This window comes from Nicotiana sylvestris, chromosome 9 (assembly GCF_000393655.2).
Source record: "Nicotiana sylvestris chromosome 9, ASM39365v2, whole genome shotgun sequence".
Taxonomy (NCBI): Eukaryota; Viridiplantae; Streptophyta; class Magnoliopsida; order Solanales; family Solanaceae; genus Nicotiana; species Nicotiana sylvestris.
This window is the reverse complement of record NC_091065.1, coordinates 59,259,284-59,277,943: the sequence shown is the minus strand read 5'-3', so window position 1 is coordinate 59,277,943 and position 18,660 is coordinate 59,259,284.

Genomic DNA, 18,660 nt, shown 5'->3' with positions numbered 1-18,660 from the left:
TCAGTTCAGCACGGCAGAGGCTGTCCATTCAAACATGCTCAGTCAGCTTGCCCAGGTTATCGTAGGGCGTCATCAGGTCATGGTTCTCACAGTTCACATCAGGGCCAGTCATCACTCAGTGCCCTTCCAGCTTAGAGTTCATCCTGTGCTCCATCAGTTCAGGGCTCTTCTATGCCAGGTGCATCTGCTAAATATTCCAGTGCTAGGGGTTCCCTTCAGTCCCCGTCTTCAGCACCCGGGAGTTTCTATGAGTGTGGAGAGATGGGTCATATGTGGAGGAAGTGTCCTCATCGTCTTGGGGGTTCATCTCAGCAGAGGAGTCAGACATCGGCTTCAGTGCTAGTTACTTCACCACCACCCACCCAGCCAGCTAGGGGTGGAGGTCAGTCAGCTAGGGGTCACCCTAGAGGGGGAGGTCGATCAGGTGGCGGTCAGGCGCATTTCTATGCACTTCTAGCTTGACCCGATGTTATTGCTTCAAACGTCGTAATTATAGGTATTGTCTCAGTCTGCCACAGAGATGCCTTTGTATTATTTGATCTCGGTTCCACTTATTCTTATGTGTCATCATACTGTGCTCATTATTTGGATATGCCTTGTGAATCTTTTGTTTCATCTATTCGTGTATCTACTCCGGTAGGTAATACGGTAGTTGTAGACCGTGTGTACCGGTCATGTATGGTGACTATTGGGGGTCTGAAGACCCGAGTGTATCTGTTGTTATTATGTATGGTAAACTTCGATGTTATATTGGGCATGGATTGGCTATCTCCGTATTGTGATATTTTGGACTATCATGCTAAGACAGTGACATTGGCTATGTCGGGTGTACCACGAATTGAGTGGCGAGGTTCGACTGATTATATTCCTAGTAGGGTAACTTCATTCTTGAAAGCCCAGCATATGGTTGGGAAGGGTTGTCTTTCTTACTTAGCCTTTGTGAGGGATGTCGGTAGAGAGACTCCTAGTATTGATTTTGTTCCTGTTGTGAGAGATTTTCTTGATGTATTTCCTGAAGACCTGCCGGTCATGCCACCGGACAGGGATATTGATTTTGGTATTGATTTAGAGCCGGGAACTCATCCTATTTATATTCCACCGTACGTATGGAACCAGCAAAGCTGAAGGAGTTAAAGGAGCAGCTTCAGGAACTCCTTGATAAGGGGTTCATTCGTCCTAGTGTGTCGCCTTGGGGTGCGCTTGTTCTATTTGTGAAGAAGAATGATGACATTATGAGGATATGCATTGATTACAGGCAGTTGAACAAGGTTACAATTAAGAACAAGTATCCTTTGCCTCGCATTGAAGATTTATTTGACCAGCTTTAGGGAGCGAGGGTGTTCTCCAAGATCGATCTCTGTTCAGGTTATCACTAGTTGAAGATTAGGGACTCGAATATTCTTAAGATGTCTTTTAGGGCCCGATATGGTCATTATGAGTTCTTGGTGATATCTTTTGGGCTGATCAATGCCCCAGCAGCGTTCATGCATTTGATGAACAACATGTTTCGGCCTTATCTCGACTCATTTGTCATAGTTATCATTGATGATATTCTGGTATACTCGCGTAGTTAGGAGGAGCACGCGGAGCATTTGAGAGTTGTGTTGCAGATACTAAGGGAGGAGAGGTTTTATGAAAAGTTCTCCAAGTGTGAGTTTTGGCTCAGTTCAGTGGCTTTCTTGTGGCATATGGAGTCCAGTGAGGGTATTCAGGTTGATCCAAAGAAGATAGAGGCAGTTCAAAGTTAGCCCAGACCCTCCTCACCAACAAAGATTAGCAGCTTTCTTGGTTTGGCGAGTTATTTCCGCTGTTTTGTTCAGGGATTCTCATCTATCGCATCGCCCTTAACCAAGTTGATTTAAAAGGGTGCCCTATTCAGGTGGTCGGATGAGTGTGAGGAAAGCTTTCAGAAGCTCAAGACTGCCTTGACCACAACTCCAGTGTTAGTTTTGCTATCAGCTTCAGGTTTATATGTCGTGTATTGTGATGCTTCGAGAGTGGGTATTGGGTGTGTATTGATGTAGGAGGGTAGAGTTATTGCTTATGCTTCTCGTCAGTTGAAGCCCCATGAGAAGAACTACCATGTTCATGATTTGGAGTTGGCTGTCATTGTTCACGTGTTGAAGATTTGGAGGCATTATTTGTATGGCGTGTCTTGTGAGGTGTTTACTGATCATCTTAGCCTCCAAAACTTGTTCAAGCAGAAGGATCTCAATTTGAGGTAACGGAGATGGTTGGATTTGTTGGAGGATTATGATATTACTATCTTGTACCATCCGAGGAAGGCCAATGTGGTGGCTGATGCTTTGAGCCGGAAGGCGGTGAGTATGAGGAGTTTGGCATATATGCATGTTAGGGAGAGACCTCTTGCAGTTGATGTTCATGCCTTGGCCAATCAGTTTGTGAGGTTAGATATTTTGGAGCCCAGTCAGGTATTGGCTTATGTGATTTCTCGGCCTTCCTTATATGATCGCATCAGAGAGCCGGTATGATGATCCACATTTGTTTGTCCTTAAGGACAGAGGTCAGCACGATGATGCTAGAGATGTGACTATTGGTATGATGGGGTGTTGAGGATGCAGGGTCAGATATGTGTGCCCAATGTAGATGGGCTTCGGGAGTTAATTCTGGAGGAGGCTCATAGCTCGCGGTATTCCATTCATCCGAGTGCCGCAAAGATGTATCAGGATCTAAGACAACATTATTGGTGGAGGAGAATGAAGAAGGATATTATGGGATTTGTAGCTCGGTGTCTCAATTGTTAGTAGGTGAAATATGAGCAACAGAGAACGAGTGGCTTGCTTCAGCCGATGGATATTCCAGAGTGGAAGTGGGAGCGGATCACCATGGACTTTGTAGTTGGGCTCCCACAAACTTTGAAGAAGTTCGATGCTATTTGGGTGATTGAGGATCGGCTGACCAAGTCCGCGCACTTCATTCCTGTGTGTACTACCTATCTTCAGAGTGGTTGGCAGAGATCTATATCCTAAAGATTGTTCGTTTGCATGGTGTCCCAATTTCCATCATTTCAGATAGGGGCACTCAGTTCACTTCGCAGTTTTAGAGGTTTGAGCAGCAAGAGTTGGGTACTCAGGTTGAGTTGAGCACAACTTTTCACCCTTAGACGAACGGGCAGTCCGAGCGCACTATTCAGATATTGGAGGACATGTTGCGTGCTTGTGTCATTGATTTCGGAGGGTCATGAGATTAGTTTCTACCACTCGCAGAGTTTGCTTATAACAACAACTACCAGTTGAGTATTCAAATGGCTCCATATGAGGCTTTGTATGAGAGGCGGTGTAGATCTCTAGTTGGTTGGTTTGAACCGGGTGAGGCTAGGCTATTGGGTACAGACTTGGTGCAGGATGCTTTAGACAATGTGAAGGTGATTCAGGAGAGGATTCATATAGCATAGTCGAGACAAAAGAGTTATGCAGTTATGCTATAGGAAGGTTCGGGATGTGTCCTACATGGTTAGTGAGAAGGTTCTGTTGAAGGTTTCACCCATGAAGGGTGTTATGAGATTTGGGAAGAAGGGTAAATTGAGTCCTCGGTTCATTGGGCCTTTTGAGGTGCTTCAGAGGATTGGGGAGGTGGCTTATGAGCTTGCTTTGCCACCCAGCTTGTCGAGTGTGCATCCGGTATTTCATGTTTCTATGCTTCAGAAGTATATTGGGGATCCGTCTCATGTTCTGGATTTCAGCACGGTTCAGTTAGATGGTGATTTGACTTATGATATGGAGCTAGTGGCTATTTTGGAGCGTCAGGTTCGAAAGCTAAGATCAAAGGATATAGCTTTAGTGAAAGTGCAGTGGAGAGGTCGGCCCGTGGAGGAGGCTACCTGGGAGATCGAGCGGGAGATGCGGAGCAGATATCCTTACCTATTTGAGGTTTCAAGTATGTTTCTAGACTCGTTCGAGGACAAACGTTTGTTTAAGAGGGGAGGATGTAACGACCCGGCCGGTTGTTTCATGAGATACCACTATATTTCCCCCATTTCTGCTTCTTATTGCCTTGTTGTGATGTACTATGTGTTATCGGTATGGTTGGCTCGGGTTCGGAGAGGTTTGGTAAGGTTTGAGACACTTAGTCTCTTTTGAGTAAGCTTAAGTTCGAAAAGTCAACCGAATGTTGACTTATGTGATAAAGGGCTCGGATGTGAGTTTCAATGATTCGGATAGCTTTGGGAGGTGATTTGGGACTTAGGAGCGTGATTGGAATGTGTTTTGGAGGCACAGAGTAGATTTAGGCTTAAATTGGCGATTGGAATTTTTTCATTTTCTGGTAGGTAGGTGAGATTTTGATATAAGGGTCAGAATGGAATTCCGGGAGTTGCAATAGGTCCGTTGTGTCATTTGGGACGTGTGTGCAAAATTTCAGGTCATTCGGACGTGGTTTGATAGACTTTTTGATCGAAAGCGAAATTTGGAAGATTTTGGAAGTCTTAGGCTTGAATCCGATGCAAATTTGGTGTTTTGATGTTGTTTTGAATGTTCTGAAGGTTGAAACAAGTTTGAATGATGTTATGGGATATGTTGGTGTGTTTGGTTAAGGTCCCGAGGGCCTCAGGTAAGTTTTGGGTGGTTGAACGGATCATCTCAAGTTGAATAAGATTGCAGAAAATCTGCTGTGAGTGTTGGAGACTTTTTGTCTTCACGTTCGCGATGGAGGTCCCGCGTTCGCGAAGGGTTGGAGTCAGTGAACTGACAGACGCGTTCGCGATGGTTTGTGAGGCTAAGTATTTGCATTCACGTGAAGGGCGTCGCGTTTGCAATGAAGGAAAAGTGGTCAACTCAAATTTGTGCTTCACGAACGTGAGGCGTTGACCGCGTTCGCGATGAAGGATTTTTAAGTGCTGGGCAAAATGTTTTAGACCAATTCCGCGATTTTGGGTCTAAGTTCCTCCATTTTTGGGCGATTATAGAGCTTTTTGAAGAGGATTGAAGAGGGAATCAAGGGGGAACACTTTGAGGTAAGATTTATGGACTCAATACTCAATCTTAATGTGTTTTCTATCTAATTAATCATGGAATTTATAGAATTTAAGCCTAAATATTGAAGAACTAGGGCTTCTAATTGGAGACCTAAAATAAGGGATTTGAGGGGTAGTTTGTGGATGTATTTTGATGCTTTTGATATGAATGAACTCGGGGAGTGATAAGGAGCCTATTGATGTAATTTTTATCAGATTCCGAGATGTGGGCCTGGGGGTCGGGTTTGGCCAATTTTGGGATTTGTATTGTAATTTGATTACTTTCTAGTAGGTTTATTCCCTTAGCTTATTTTGATGGTTTTACACTGATTCTGGTTAGATTTGGAGCATCCGGAGGCCGATTCGAGAGGCAAAGGCATCGCGGGCTAGAGTTTGGACCGGATAGAGGTGAGTAATGATTGTAAATGTTGTCCTGAGGGTATAAAACCCCGTATTTCACATCGTTGTGCTATTTTGAGGTAACGCACGCGCTAGATGACGAGCGTGGGGTCGTGTACCGTTGGGGATTGTGATTTAGTCCATCCCGTATGACTATTTAACTGCGTATTTGGTTGAAAACTGTTTGTTATCATTATGTTTTGGGTTGAATGCCATATTTGGGCCTCGTGCCAACTGTTTTGGATCGTTAGTGGATTTTACTACTATTCCTCACTGTTTTGACTTTATACTTGTACTCAATCATGCTATATTCTACTATTTTTATAACTCAGCCATGTTTACTCTGTTTTGACATCTTAAATGATATTTGAGCTGAACATCATATTTTACTGTGCCCGAGTGGCTTTTAGAGATTTCTGACTGAGTAGGGCCGAGAGCCTGTGTTGTGAGGTTATTATGGGATCGGGCTGCGCGCCACAACGGTATTAAGCTGATTCATGATTATGAGGCCGAGGGCCTGAGTTGTACGCCACAAGGTGGCTTGATATAAGGTCGAGCGCTTATTGATTATGCCACGAGATGGCTTGATATTGCGCTTGGGCCGTAATGGTCCCCTCCCGGAGTCTGTACACCCCCAGTGAGCGCGGTACTCAGTTTATGATGTGATATAGCCCGAGGGCTAATGTTGTTTCATGTTATTGCCCGAGGGGCTGGTTCTGTTGGTATTTTTCCCGAGGGGCTGATTTGTGTTTCTATCTTTTCTCCATGTTTTTCATTTACTCGTTTGAACTATTAAAAGGGGTTTTAAAGAGGTTCTTGTTGAACTAAGGTGTTTTTATAAGTTTTCACTATTTTATTGCATTGTATTGGAATTATACTGCCTCTTTGTAGCATGTTGCTGTGTTGTACATGTTTTCTTATTGCTCAGCTGCCTTTACTTTTATTACTCACTGAGTTGGCATACTCACATTATTTCTTTCACCATGTGTGCAGATTCAGGAGCCTCGGGTCCTGCTAGCGAGGGTTGATTGCTTCCAGCAGCCTGTCCGGAGTTCACTAGGTAGTTGCTTGGCGTTCACAGCCCAATGCTTCTCCTTCCTATTTTTATCTTCATTTGTACTGGATTTGTAGTAGACTATGTAGACTCTTCCTACTTTTAGACGGTTGTTTAGATACTCATGACTGGTGACACTCTGATGTCGGGCTGTGTTTATTTCCACACATGTTCTATTTCACTCTATTTTGGGATTTATTACTTGTTAATAACTTAAATTGAATTATTATATCTGTTTAAATAGATTGGGGATTTGTGTCGGCTGGCCTTATTTCACGATAGGCGCCATCATGATCTGGATCCGGGTTTAGGGTCGTGACAATGACTTGTAGAATATGGATTCAATTACATTTCCTGAGCCATCGCTTAGAAAATGAAAGTCAATAGATGACAGTGGCAGTAGCAGTCAAGTGAAAAAGCGCAAGACAAAAACTAATTCATTATCGCTAAAAGAGGAGATACACTCCCTAATTGAGTTCATGTATAACAAAAGCACATCTAAATCTTCAGATCCTACCATTGAGAAGTGCATGGACATTTTAGAAAATATTCTTGGAGGGAATGATATTTTTAATTGTATTGTGAACTTGTTGACACAAAAAGAGATGCGACATCCATTTTTGAAATTGTCTAATGATAAAGCTAGGAAATCTTGGTTGGAGTACAACCATCGATGATCCTTCGTGTCGAATAATCCATCTAATCCAATCTGAGAAGTTGTTGATGATGCCTTACCCATATTACATTAGCATTAGACATTTTAACTTTCCCTTTAAAGTATGTGCAGAAGGTTATATTTTCTTAATGTTTTGTTTCCTCTTTAGACATAATGGTGGTTTAATCATTTCTTGTTTAGACATTACGTGTTTTATTTTAATAGATGAATATACTATCAACTTTGAAGTTATCATTTGTCATTTTTAATTTGTAACAATTTGTATGTCTGTTTCATTTAAGTTTAATGGGATGCTCGAACAATGACTTGTTAAATGACGAAAGTGAAGAAGAGGAAACTCAAGAAAATAAGGAATGGATGGCACTATATCGAATAACATGTAAGAGTATATTGATATATTATGAGAAATATATTTTCAAGGAACCATGTCGTACATCTAAACGCATTAGGAATATATTTATTCAAGAGATATTACATGGAAATGAGACTCGGTATTATGAAAATTTTCGATTGAGGAAGTCAGTGTTTCTTGATTTAAGCAAAGATCTAACTAACAAATATGGTCTTAAATCCACGCGTGGGATGTCTGTCTATGAGGAGTTAAGGATGTTCTTGATGATTTGTGCACATGGTGCCGGAAATCAATTGGTACAAGAGATTTTTCAACATTCAGGAGAAACAATTCATAGGCATTTTCATAGTGTTTTAAAGGCCATTGGTAAGCTTGCAAGAGACATAATTCAATCACATCCAAGTTATAATGGTGGTGCAGGAGATCACAAGCCATGTGATCAACGATATCTCCCTTTCTTTAAAGTAAGTAACATTACTTAATAATTACATTATTATATTTTTACATTTTAACTCAAAAAATTATCTAGTGTAAACTTATATTTAGTTTATGCATGTATATATTTTTTGGATTGTATTGGAGCACTTGATGACACACATGTGAAAGCAAGATTGCCTCAAGGTCAAGAGATACCATATATTGGGCGTAAAGGTTATCCTACTCAAAATATTCTTGTTGTAATCGACTTTAATATGTGTTTTATATTTGCATGGGTTGGGTGGGAAGGAGCAGCTCATGATAACTGTATATTTGGCGAGGCACTTCGTAGACCTGAACTGAATTTGCCACATCCATCTGGGATAAATATTATCTTGTTGATGCAGGATATTCACACATAAAGGGATATACGGCTCCATATAAAGGGGATAATGTGAGATACCACTTTGCAGAATTTCGTCGAGGTGCGACACGATAATTGCGAGCACCAAATGAACATAAAGAAATGTTCAATTATTTGCATTATTCTTGCAGAAACATTGTAGAGCGAACATTTGGGGTATGGAAAGCAAGGTGGTCTATTTTGCGAGATATACCTTTTTATCGATTGGCACTCAAAGAGATATCATATTGGCTATAATGGCGATTCACAATTACATTAATGTAAGGTAGACAATGCATTCCAAGAAGCTGAGAATGAGAGATATGTACCATGTGTTGATCCTGATGTTGGAAGATCCACAAAAGTCAACGTTGCAAATAAAGAAAATATAGAAAATCAACGGGATAATAATATTTGGATGGCAATCCGTGGTCTTATTGCTCAAGATATTTATGATAGTTGAATGTTTTAATCTTATTTATTACAAAAATACATATTAAGTGCTTGTTTCTTCTCTACAAACACTGTGTGCATTATTTAACTTTTTTTCTCTTAACTTTTGTTAATTTATACTCCACCGCTTCCAATTTATGATTGTATACGTATCATAACATAAATTATATTTATAAGAAAAGATATTATCTAATCATTTTTATAATTAAAATAACATGATAAATATGTAGAATCTATGTAGAATCTAAAATTTTGAAGAAAATAATGTTTTTAGTAGTTTATATTGTTATAAGGTCATTTAAGACTATTTAACATAAAAGAGCTTATCAATATTTTTTAATCAAACAGTTTCAGCCGCTTTTTATTAGTGTCATCACTTTTATCCAAACACGTAACTGCTTATTTTTTAAATCAGTTTCAGCACTTAAAAGTGCTTTTTAGCACCTAATGCTTATCAGCTAAGCCAAAGGCTCTAATCGCTGATCCCTGATGCTACTCCACCTTTACTAGGAAGTGCGCTAAGTCCCCTCCTACCATTCTCACCCGGGTCTTGGCTCTATTGTGCATGTCCTTAATCGCCCTAGTGTATACAACAGGTACACCTCTAGCCTCCAAGTATCTCCATAGAACTTCCCTAGAGACTTCGTTATATGTCTATTCCAGATCAATGAATACCAAATGTAAGTCCTTATTCCTTTTCCTATATTGCTCCACAAATCGCCTGACAAGATGAATGGCTTCTGTCGTTGAATGCTCCGGCATGAACCCAAACTGGTTCTCAGAAATAAACACACCCCTACTTATCTGCATCTCCACCATCAACTCCCAAACTTTCACATTGTGGTTTAGTAGCTTGATGCCTCTATAGTTGTTGCAATTTTGAATATCGCCATTGTTTTATATAATGGGATCATTGTACTCTATCTCCACTCCTCGGGCATTCTTGTCATCCTAAAAAATGCCATTAAACAACCTCGTTGGCCACTAAAGACCTGCCCTTCCTGTACTCTTCCAAAATTTTACCAGGATCTCCTCTGGCTCGATCGCTTAGCCCTTACTTATCTTGCGCATAGCCCCCTCAACCTCCTCTACCCTTACACGTCTACAATATCCACAATCACCATGACACTTTGAGTGCTCCAAATCACCTATCAAAATATTCGTATCCCTCTCTTCATTCAAGAGTCTATGGAAGTATGTCTGTTATCTATGTCTAGTATGTGCCTCTTCCACCAATACTTTGCCATCTTCATCTTTAATGCACTTCACTTAGTGCAGGTCTCGGGCCTTCCTTTTTATCACCTTAACTAGCCTTTATATCTTCTTATCCCTACCTTTGACCTCAAGGTCTTCATATAAGCATTCAAATGCTGCCACCTTAGTCGCTGTAATCACTAACTTAGGCACATCAACATATAAATACTCACTGGGTTGGAAAAAGATATGGGAGGTGTAATTCATTTTTCAAGTTTTCTTTTTTCTTCTTTTTTCCCTTTTCTTTTACACTCTCCTTAATTTTATTATTTTCGGCTAGTAATTTTGTTAATCACAAGTGTACCTTCTCGGCCTTTTTATGGTTCCACTCAAAATCTACCCAAATCTCTTTCTTTACTATTTTGGCGACTTAAGTGCTTTCAGAGTTAAAGGGTAAACAAGATAGGATTTAGAACAAAATAAGGGTTGGATCGTAGTATAGGTTCTAAAGAAAAGGTCTTTATGCTCAAAAGGGGTGACTACAAATAATACTAGCACTAATAGGCAAATAGGATTCATGGTCAATCAAGAAAATGCGTATATCACTTCCTAAATATACAAAACTTAATCATTTCGCTTCGACTAATGCACAAGGTAAGTTCTAGACAAACATGGGATGGCATAGAGTACAATCAATTCTGAATATATCATACTTTCTAGCTTGGACTATTCTTGTCCCAGCATGAGCTTTGATGAAAGAATCTGCAAGTATTTCAAAAGAATCAATTGAATGTTTAGGTAAAAGAGAGTACCACATTAAGGCTCCCTTGGTTAGGGTTTCACCAAGCTTCTTTAGAAAAACATATTCAATCTCATGCGAAACCAAGTCGTTCCCTTTTATAGTCGTAGTGTAAGTCGTGATGTACTCTTGTGGATCCAAAGTTCCATTATAATTTGGAATATCCAGTGTCTTAAACATCTTTGGGATCAACTCGGGGCCACACTTGGTTTGAATGGCAGCTGAGTATACTTCTTTGAATTTGGGCCCTTCAACACCGGAGGTGCCCCCAGAATCTGATCCATCCGAGCGTAGAATTCTTTAGCATTTTGATCCATCTGATCATTCATTTCCCTCATAAACAACATGAGCTCGGTTTTAAAAGGATCATTTATGTTGTTATCATTCCTGGATCCACTACCTGCACCACCTGCTTGATTATTATTATATCCAAGCTCCTCCCTCGAAGCCATGTTTTCGGTTCTTTACATTGTCGGATTTGCAGGCACACTAGAGTCACACCTCATTTTTCTACCCCGAAAAGGAGTATACGGGAGTTTTTTCAATTAAAGTGACATTAATCGAAATAGGATTATTATTTCAGATTCAGAGTCGCCACTTGGGATAATTTATGGTGTCCCAAGTCACCGGTTTAAAATCCCGAATCGAGGAAGTTTGACTCCGTTTTACAGTCTGCGAAACACAAAAATTCGGGTAAGGAATTCTGTTAACCCGAAAGAAGGTGTTAGGCATTCCCGAGTTCCGTGGTTTTAGCATGGTCGCTCAACTATTATTATAGGCCTATTTATCTGATTTAAAACATTTTTGAAACCTATGTGCATCTTTATCCCTTTTAAACCGCTTTTAATAATCCACGATTTTCATACAGCTAATTATTTGATTACACATTGCGAATCATGTCACGGGAACCGTACCCACGATCTACAATATGTTTATTTTATTAACAAGATTAAATTATGATCGGGTCACATAAATGTACTCCCGGATTTTAGAAATTAAGCATCACAACTACTCACGGGAATCGTACCCGTAGCTATGACAATTTATTTTAATTAATGCGCCTAAAGCAAACAACGAGAGTTCAAAGCATTTTTCTACATTAGTTAAGATATTGATGTGAGGGCCATAGACTATGTGATTGGACGACACACCTCAACTTATTTAGAGAAAAGATTTATATTCAACTAAAGCGAATTACGGGGTTCATGTTTAATCTAAATCAAAATTAAGTCTAAACTTCTAATTGCAAATATGCATAGGGATAACTCACTGGGCCTTTAATTACTTTGGGAAAACTGGGCCAGTAGCAGGCCCAATTGTGTTTTAAAAAAATAAATAGGGACTGGGCTCGAAATTGAGCCCATAAATGAGAACAAAAGGCAAACATCCCCAACAATTTTGATTGGGCCAATAACAGGCTCAACAATCTCATAAAACTCCACATTAAATTCCTTTTTTGTTAAATTAACGTAAAACTTTAAAAAGAAACTAAGGCTGAAGACTATTGGGCTCGAAATTGAGCCCAAGACAAGAGAAAATCAAATCTCAAACAGGCCAACTCATGCGGCCAATACCAGGCCCAACATTCGAACTGAAGGCCTTAAACATACTAAGGACTTTCTTGATATACATGCGGTTTTAAACACACAAATAACAAAACATGATGCTAAAATCTGAAGCTCAACACGTTGAATCAACTGTACTATCCACATGCCATGTAAAACATTGATATTAGCTAGACTAGTTGAACATAACATCCTTGAATCATGACATGCTGTCTAGGAAAGGAAACTTTAGTTAACTTTGACTTTAAGAGCCAGAACAACTATAAATAGGTTTAAGGACTACTAACATTGCTAACACTTAGTTGTGAATTATCAAATGACTATAGAAATACTCTCAAAATTCAACAGACCCCAGTAATGACCACATAAACTATTATGACTGCCTAACATTTTAAAATTGTCAAAACAATACATGGAATTGACTAAGCTAACCTGATCATTCATATGAATACTAAATTGAGGTTAAACATTCAGATTCAGAATATTTGCACAAAACTAAGATGCTAAATTAAACAAACTGTAAATAGCATACAGATGAAACTATAATTTTAACATCTTGAACACCCCAAATTTTTTATTACAGCATAAGAAAAATACATGATTTACAGCTTCATTTGCCATTCAAAGAAGTTCATAGGAGTACCTCGATATCAAGAACAAAGCAAAAGTGAGATAAGAATTTCAGCAAGCAAATGAATGAGGATAATAGCAACTTCACAGCAATGCACAGCTCCAATTTAAACCATATTCAACCCAGAAAACCAGAAATCCAGCAGATGTTTTTCCAAGTTCTTGCTACAGAGAAATCAGAAGAAAATAGCCTACTCTCAATGAAACAATGCCCAAGCCTATTGAGTCTTTTTTAGGATTTTAAAATCTGTATCAGCCTGTCCAAAAATGAGTGCAGAAAGGGTACTTTTATAGGCCTAAATGTCATGTGTTGGAAAAACTGAATTAGGGAATTATTCCCTCACACAGGCCCTAAAAGCATTTTTCTAACAGAAATGGGACAACTGGCAACTTCTAATTGGTTTCAGCATTTTTGTGCTAGCCAAATAGGGCCAGCTGCCCCAAATTCTAGAAGCTTCTACCCAAATTTCTGTTTGCATACCCCTCCTATGACCCCCTTAAGTTTTTATTTGTTCAGTTGACTCCCTATAAGTTCTGTCTATTCCCAAATCAGGACCAACAACACCAATCAAGAAACAATACAAAACAAAGATCAAAGAAAGAAATCATTAAGCCATTAAACCTTTAGACTAATCATAAACCAACTCAGAAAAGAAACAAGACAGAAATATTTAAACTTAATACCAAAACGAATTTCAAAGGAAAATTGTTACAACCTTTTAACAAACTACTGAGATGAGAACCTAACAAACGTCTAATTAAGTATGAACATATACACTGAAATTAGCCTAAATAAGGCATGCAAACTAAGCAAAGAAAACAAATATGAAAACTAAAAATTACCCAGAAAGCAAGCAAAGAAAAAAACATAAAGGCACAAATCTGGACTTAGAAGATTTTTATCAATTAACCTAATTTGTCTAATAAACAAAATTAAACCTCAAAAATTATTTAATAAATCCAGAAGGGAAGGGGAAAATACCAGCTCTAAAAATTGGCCAAATTCGAACCCACATGCATTCCGTCCGGTTACAGGCGAATCAACCGGATCCCGGCGACCCCGAAATGAGTTTAAACTTACATTAATAAATGGTTATTAACAAGCCATTAGCTAATGTCAGTTTCAAATTCAAGGCATGCTAAAATCGACAGAGATATCGAAGAAAAGACCCGACATCTTCTGACCATTTTTAGATCTAAAATTTGAGGAGTTTCAGGGTATTTTGAGAGGAACTAAAACGGAATACGGGATGAGGAGGTATAGGAGATTATGGGGTGTGATGTTGGGGCCGTTTGGGTGATTTAGGATTTTTAGGGTTAGACTTAAGATCTAAAATTGATGGAATTGGGTGGTGTTTTTGGGGAAACTGATGGTGGAATGGTGTTGGGGAAGGGCTCAAAGTTGTGTAGTGTGAATCTTGGGGGGGGGGGGGGATTTGGAGCATCGCCGCCGTCGTGGGGAGATTTCCAGAGGAGGAATAAGGCGGAGACAGTGGAGTTAAGAGAGAGAGGAAAGGGAAGAGGTCTGTGATGATTTGCGGGGTTAGGGTGGGGTTTGGTTAGGACAATTTTATGTTAAGGGGTAGGCTAGTTTCGGGCCGTTGGATCAAACGAATCCAACGACTGAGATGAGGGATGGGGTAAACGGGGTCGTTTTGGAGGCTAGGGTACTGGACCGGGTATGTTTGGGTGTTGGGATAGGTTTTGGACGGGTCTTGGGTATAGATTGGCCCAATTTCAGATTTAAAACAGGCCCCTTTTTTCAATTTCCTTTTTCTTTTGTTTTCTTTTTCTTTCTTTAATTAATTAAAATTCTAAATTAAATCTTAAATTAATTTAATTTGTGAAATTAAGCTAATTATTTAATTGTGATATTTACAAAATTAGTTGGTCCTAAATTAAAGAAAAAAATTACTAAATTAGCATTAAAGGCTAAAAATATAAAATGAAAGATATTTTTTGTGATTTTCATTTTAATAAGGCAGTTAATTAACTAATTAATCCTGAAATATAAACACAAATCTAAATGTAATGCATGATATTTTTGACATTTTTTTCATGATTTTAACAAAATTAGACGTGCACAAAAATGCAAACAATTAACAAAATTCTACAAAAATCCTATAAAATTGCAAATAATTTAAAAAAAATCTATTTCTTTTGTAGGAGTATTTCACATAGGGTAAAAATTACGTGTTCACAGCTGGGAGGGGCTCGAACTCCTCTATTGAAATTATTCGAGGCAATCGATAATGCTTGATGGAGCTCGGTCATTATTTAGTCATGTCTTGAGAGATGATTCGTGATTTTTCCTTTGATGTGCTCTCAAGACTTTCATCGTCTCAACAACGGGCTCATCATCCATATCATTGGGGTTAGGACTCCTCGCACACGTTCGTTCTTTTCGAATCGGAGTTGTCTCATTTTCGTCGATGCGAGTTTCAATGGTCAAATCATTATGTTGATCTCCACCACAGGAATTATCCTCACGCTCGTTGCTTGTCCCAACATCGAGTGAGTTGTTGACATCATTAGGTGCCATGTCTTTTTTTTTTTGCTTTACTAAAGAAAAACGTCAAAAAATATTAGTAAAAAATGAGTAGATCAAGGTAATACCACAATTGTCTATGTCCCACGGTGGGCGTCAAACTGTTTACCTGTAAGATGGTACAATTAAATTTATAATGTGGTTTATAGACACGCGAATTAAATTAATCCGAAAAGTAATAAAGAGCAAAAGTAAATCAATTAAGAATACTTGAAGAAGATACAAACCTGACTTTGAATTGAGCTTCTCCGGAAGAAAGAACAAGGATATCATATTTAGTAAAATGATGTTAAATAGAATAAGAAAGTAGAATCAGCCTTTATTCGTACAAATTTTTTGTGCCTTACGAGTAAAAAATCCTCTATTTATAGCTAAATTAAGGGAGACAAGATCCCAAAATAAACCTTCTCTTTAATGTGAATAAATACCTCTCTTGATAGTTGCATAATGATTGAGTGTAAATACTAAGATTCTTTGTAACAACTACTCTTTTTAATGTTATCTTCTTCTACCAATATCTTGGTTTCAAATTCTTCTCTTCGGTCTTGGTGTCACCGGGAGTCATACAACACATGCCACGTACTTGAATCCAGCGTCAGTTATTTGCTAACTCATCTCCTACATGTCTTTACTGTCACGTGTTTACTTTACGAACATCCACCTGTTATTTGCTAATTTGCGCTATACAAATATTAACCTCGATGCTTCCTATCAATTAGAAAAGTGACGAGGACTGAGTGACTGAATACTTCTTTGGGAGTTAATTTCATCCATAGAACATTATTTGGTTTCTTGAAAAGTAAAGAAGATGAGCTAAAACTCCATTAAAAGCCATTGAAGCTTGCTTAAGCTTGAGTTTGAAAATTCGAGTTTCCAATTTTTTTTTTTTGAGTGTGTATTGAAATAGATCAAATACTATATATTAAGGAGTTTGAATCTCAATTTTTAGATGGCGTGGCAAAAATTGGTGATCTGAATTGAAAATTCGAAGTAGACGATGAACATGGAAGAAGTTGAGCTGTGTATTCCCTATATATCCTCGATGTATCCCTTGTGTATCCCTTGTGTATCTCATGTATATCTCATGTATATTTATGTATACCGGTATATGAGATATATTTGTCGTAGAGAAAATAGTTAGCTTGATTTCAACTACAAATTGTGACTCCAAACTAGCTCAAATCACCTTCAATCTCCCTGTAATTTTTATATTTCCTCGTCTCTATGTTTGCAATGGATTTCAACAATATTCATTGAGAAAAATCTCTTTCTTTCTAGGTATTTTAAATGTTATATATCATTTGGCAAAAATTAATTAAATGATTAAAATGGCAAAGTAATTGTAAACTTTTTATTATTTTGGTACATTCCTATAGTTCCTCCCACCCTTGCAATGGGCCTAGGACATTTGTGAACACATTAAATGGGCCTTATTGAAATAAAATAAGGGATTTTTACATTCTTATGCCATATAGTAAACTATATTATTCTCCATGCTTAACTTTTAATATAATTACCTTTTATATACCTAATTACCATTTATGTACATTTTAGGGGTCTTAATGGTATTAATTGGTCTTCTAATTTAACTCTACCATATATTCCCGCTCCCCCAAGTTTCTCTCTCCAAATCCCACCCCATCACCCACGTATCAAACCACACCCCACGATTTCCTCTTCAATCACCCACTATTTCCTCTTCTAAAACCAACGAAAATCTGTAACCCCTCCACCATTGACAACCATTAAAAAGCTTTGAAGCTTTGAATTCGAATTTGGGTTTTCAAAAGACATTGTTTGTTTGGATTGGATGTTGTTGCAAAGAATTGAAAATTCTCTCTACGTCTCTCTCTATCTCTCAATCCCAAATTTCAGTAATAAAGCAAAGGAAAAGAGAGCAACAATTCCACCATTGACAGCCATTAAAAAGCTTTGAATTTGAATTTGGATTTTTAAAAATCATTATTTGTTTGGATTGGATGTTGTTGCAAATAATTGAGAATATGGTTTGGAGTTTATATCTCAATTTTGAGGGGTTTTGTTGAAAATTAGACTTGGTTTTGGCTGAATTTCAGATTGAAACTCGTCGAAGAAGAAGAAGAAGACATGACATACATTATATTACAGAAATGTAGTAAAATTGTAGAAAAATTGTATTATGTTATTTATTCATTTTTCTTGTATTCATTTAACTATTGTATGAAAGTTGAACAACATTGTATAAAAATTATATTTAAGTTGTATGATATTGTAGTTGTATATAACTGAGTAAAAATAATGTATATTATAGATAAGTTGTATAATATATAATTAGTTGTATGAGATTTATTTTTACTATGTATAAATCAGATACAAAAGACATATTATATAAAATTTGTATTTAAATTGTATGTTATTGTAGTTGTATTTAACTGGGTAGAAATAATGTGTGAAAGTTGTAGATAAATTATATAATATATAATTAGTTGTATAAAATTTATTTTTACTATGTATAAATCAGATATAAAATATACAAAAGCCATATTGTATAAAATTTGTATAAAAAATATGTTTACGTGGTATGATATTGTAGTTGTATATAACTGGATAGAAATAATATATGAAAGTTGTAGATAAATTGTATAATATATAATTAGTTGTATAAAATTTATTTTTACTATATATAAATCAGATACAAAATATACAAAAGACATTGTATAAAATTTGTATAAAAATTATGTTTACGTGGTATGATATTATAGTTGAATATAACTGGATAGAAATAATATATAAAAGTTGTAGATAAGTTGTTTTCCCTTATTATTCTTGCGCACATCTCTTGCATGTAAATTTCTAATAATTATACGAACTTCAAGCTCCATTCAACCTCACATTCCAAAATATAAAGAAAAAAGTATAAAAAGAAATTCTTCTTGATGCCATTAATGAAGCTATTTACTTCACACACCAAAAAAAGAGTATAAAAAAATATGTTGCTAGCTCTGGAAAGTAGTCTTTTGCATTGTATGAGATTTTTAAAGTCGTCAAGTCTGTAACACGTTCCTTTCCCATTGTAAACACAATGGTTGACATTTTGTTATGGTGAATACGCAGAACTTGTTGCTAATTTTCCCATTGTAAACACAAGGTCCAATGTCAAAAAGAGAAAGTAGTTGATATATCTGGAGATAATCTTGGGAGAGACGAGAGAAAAAAGGA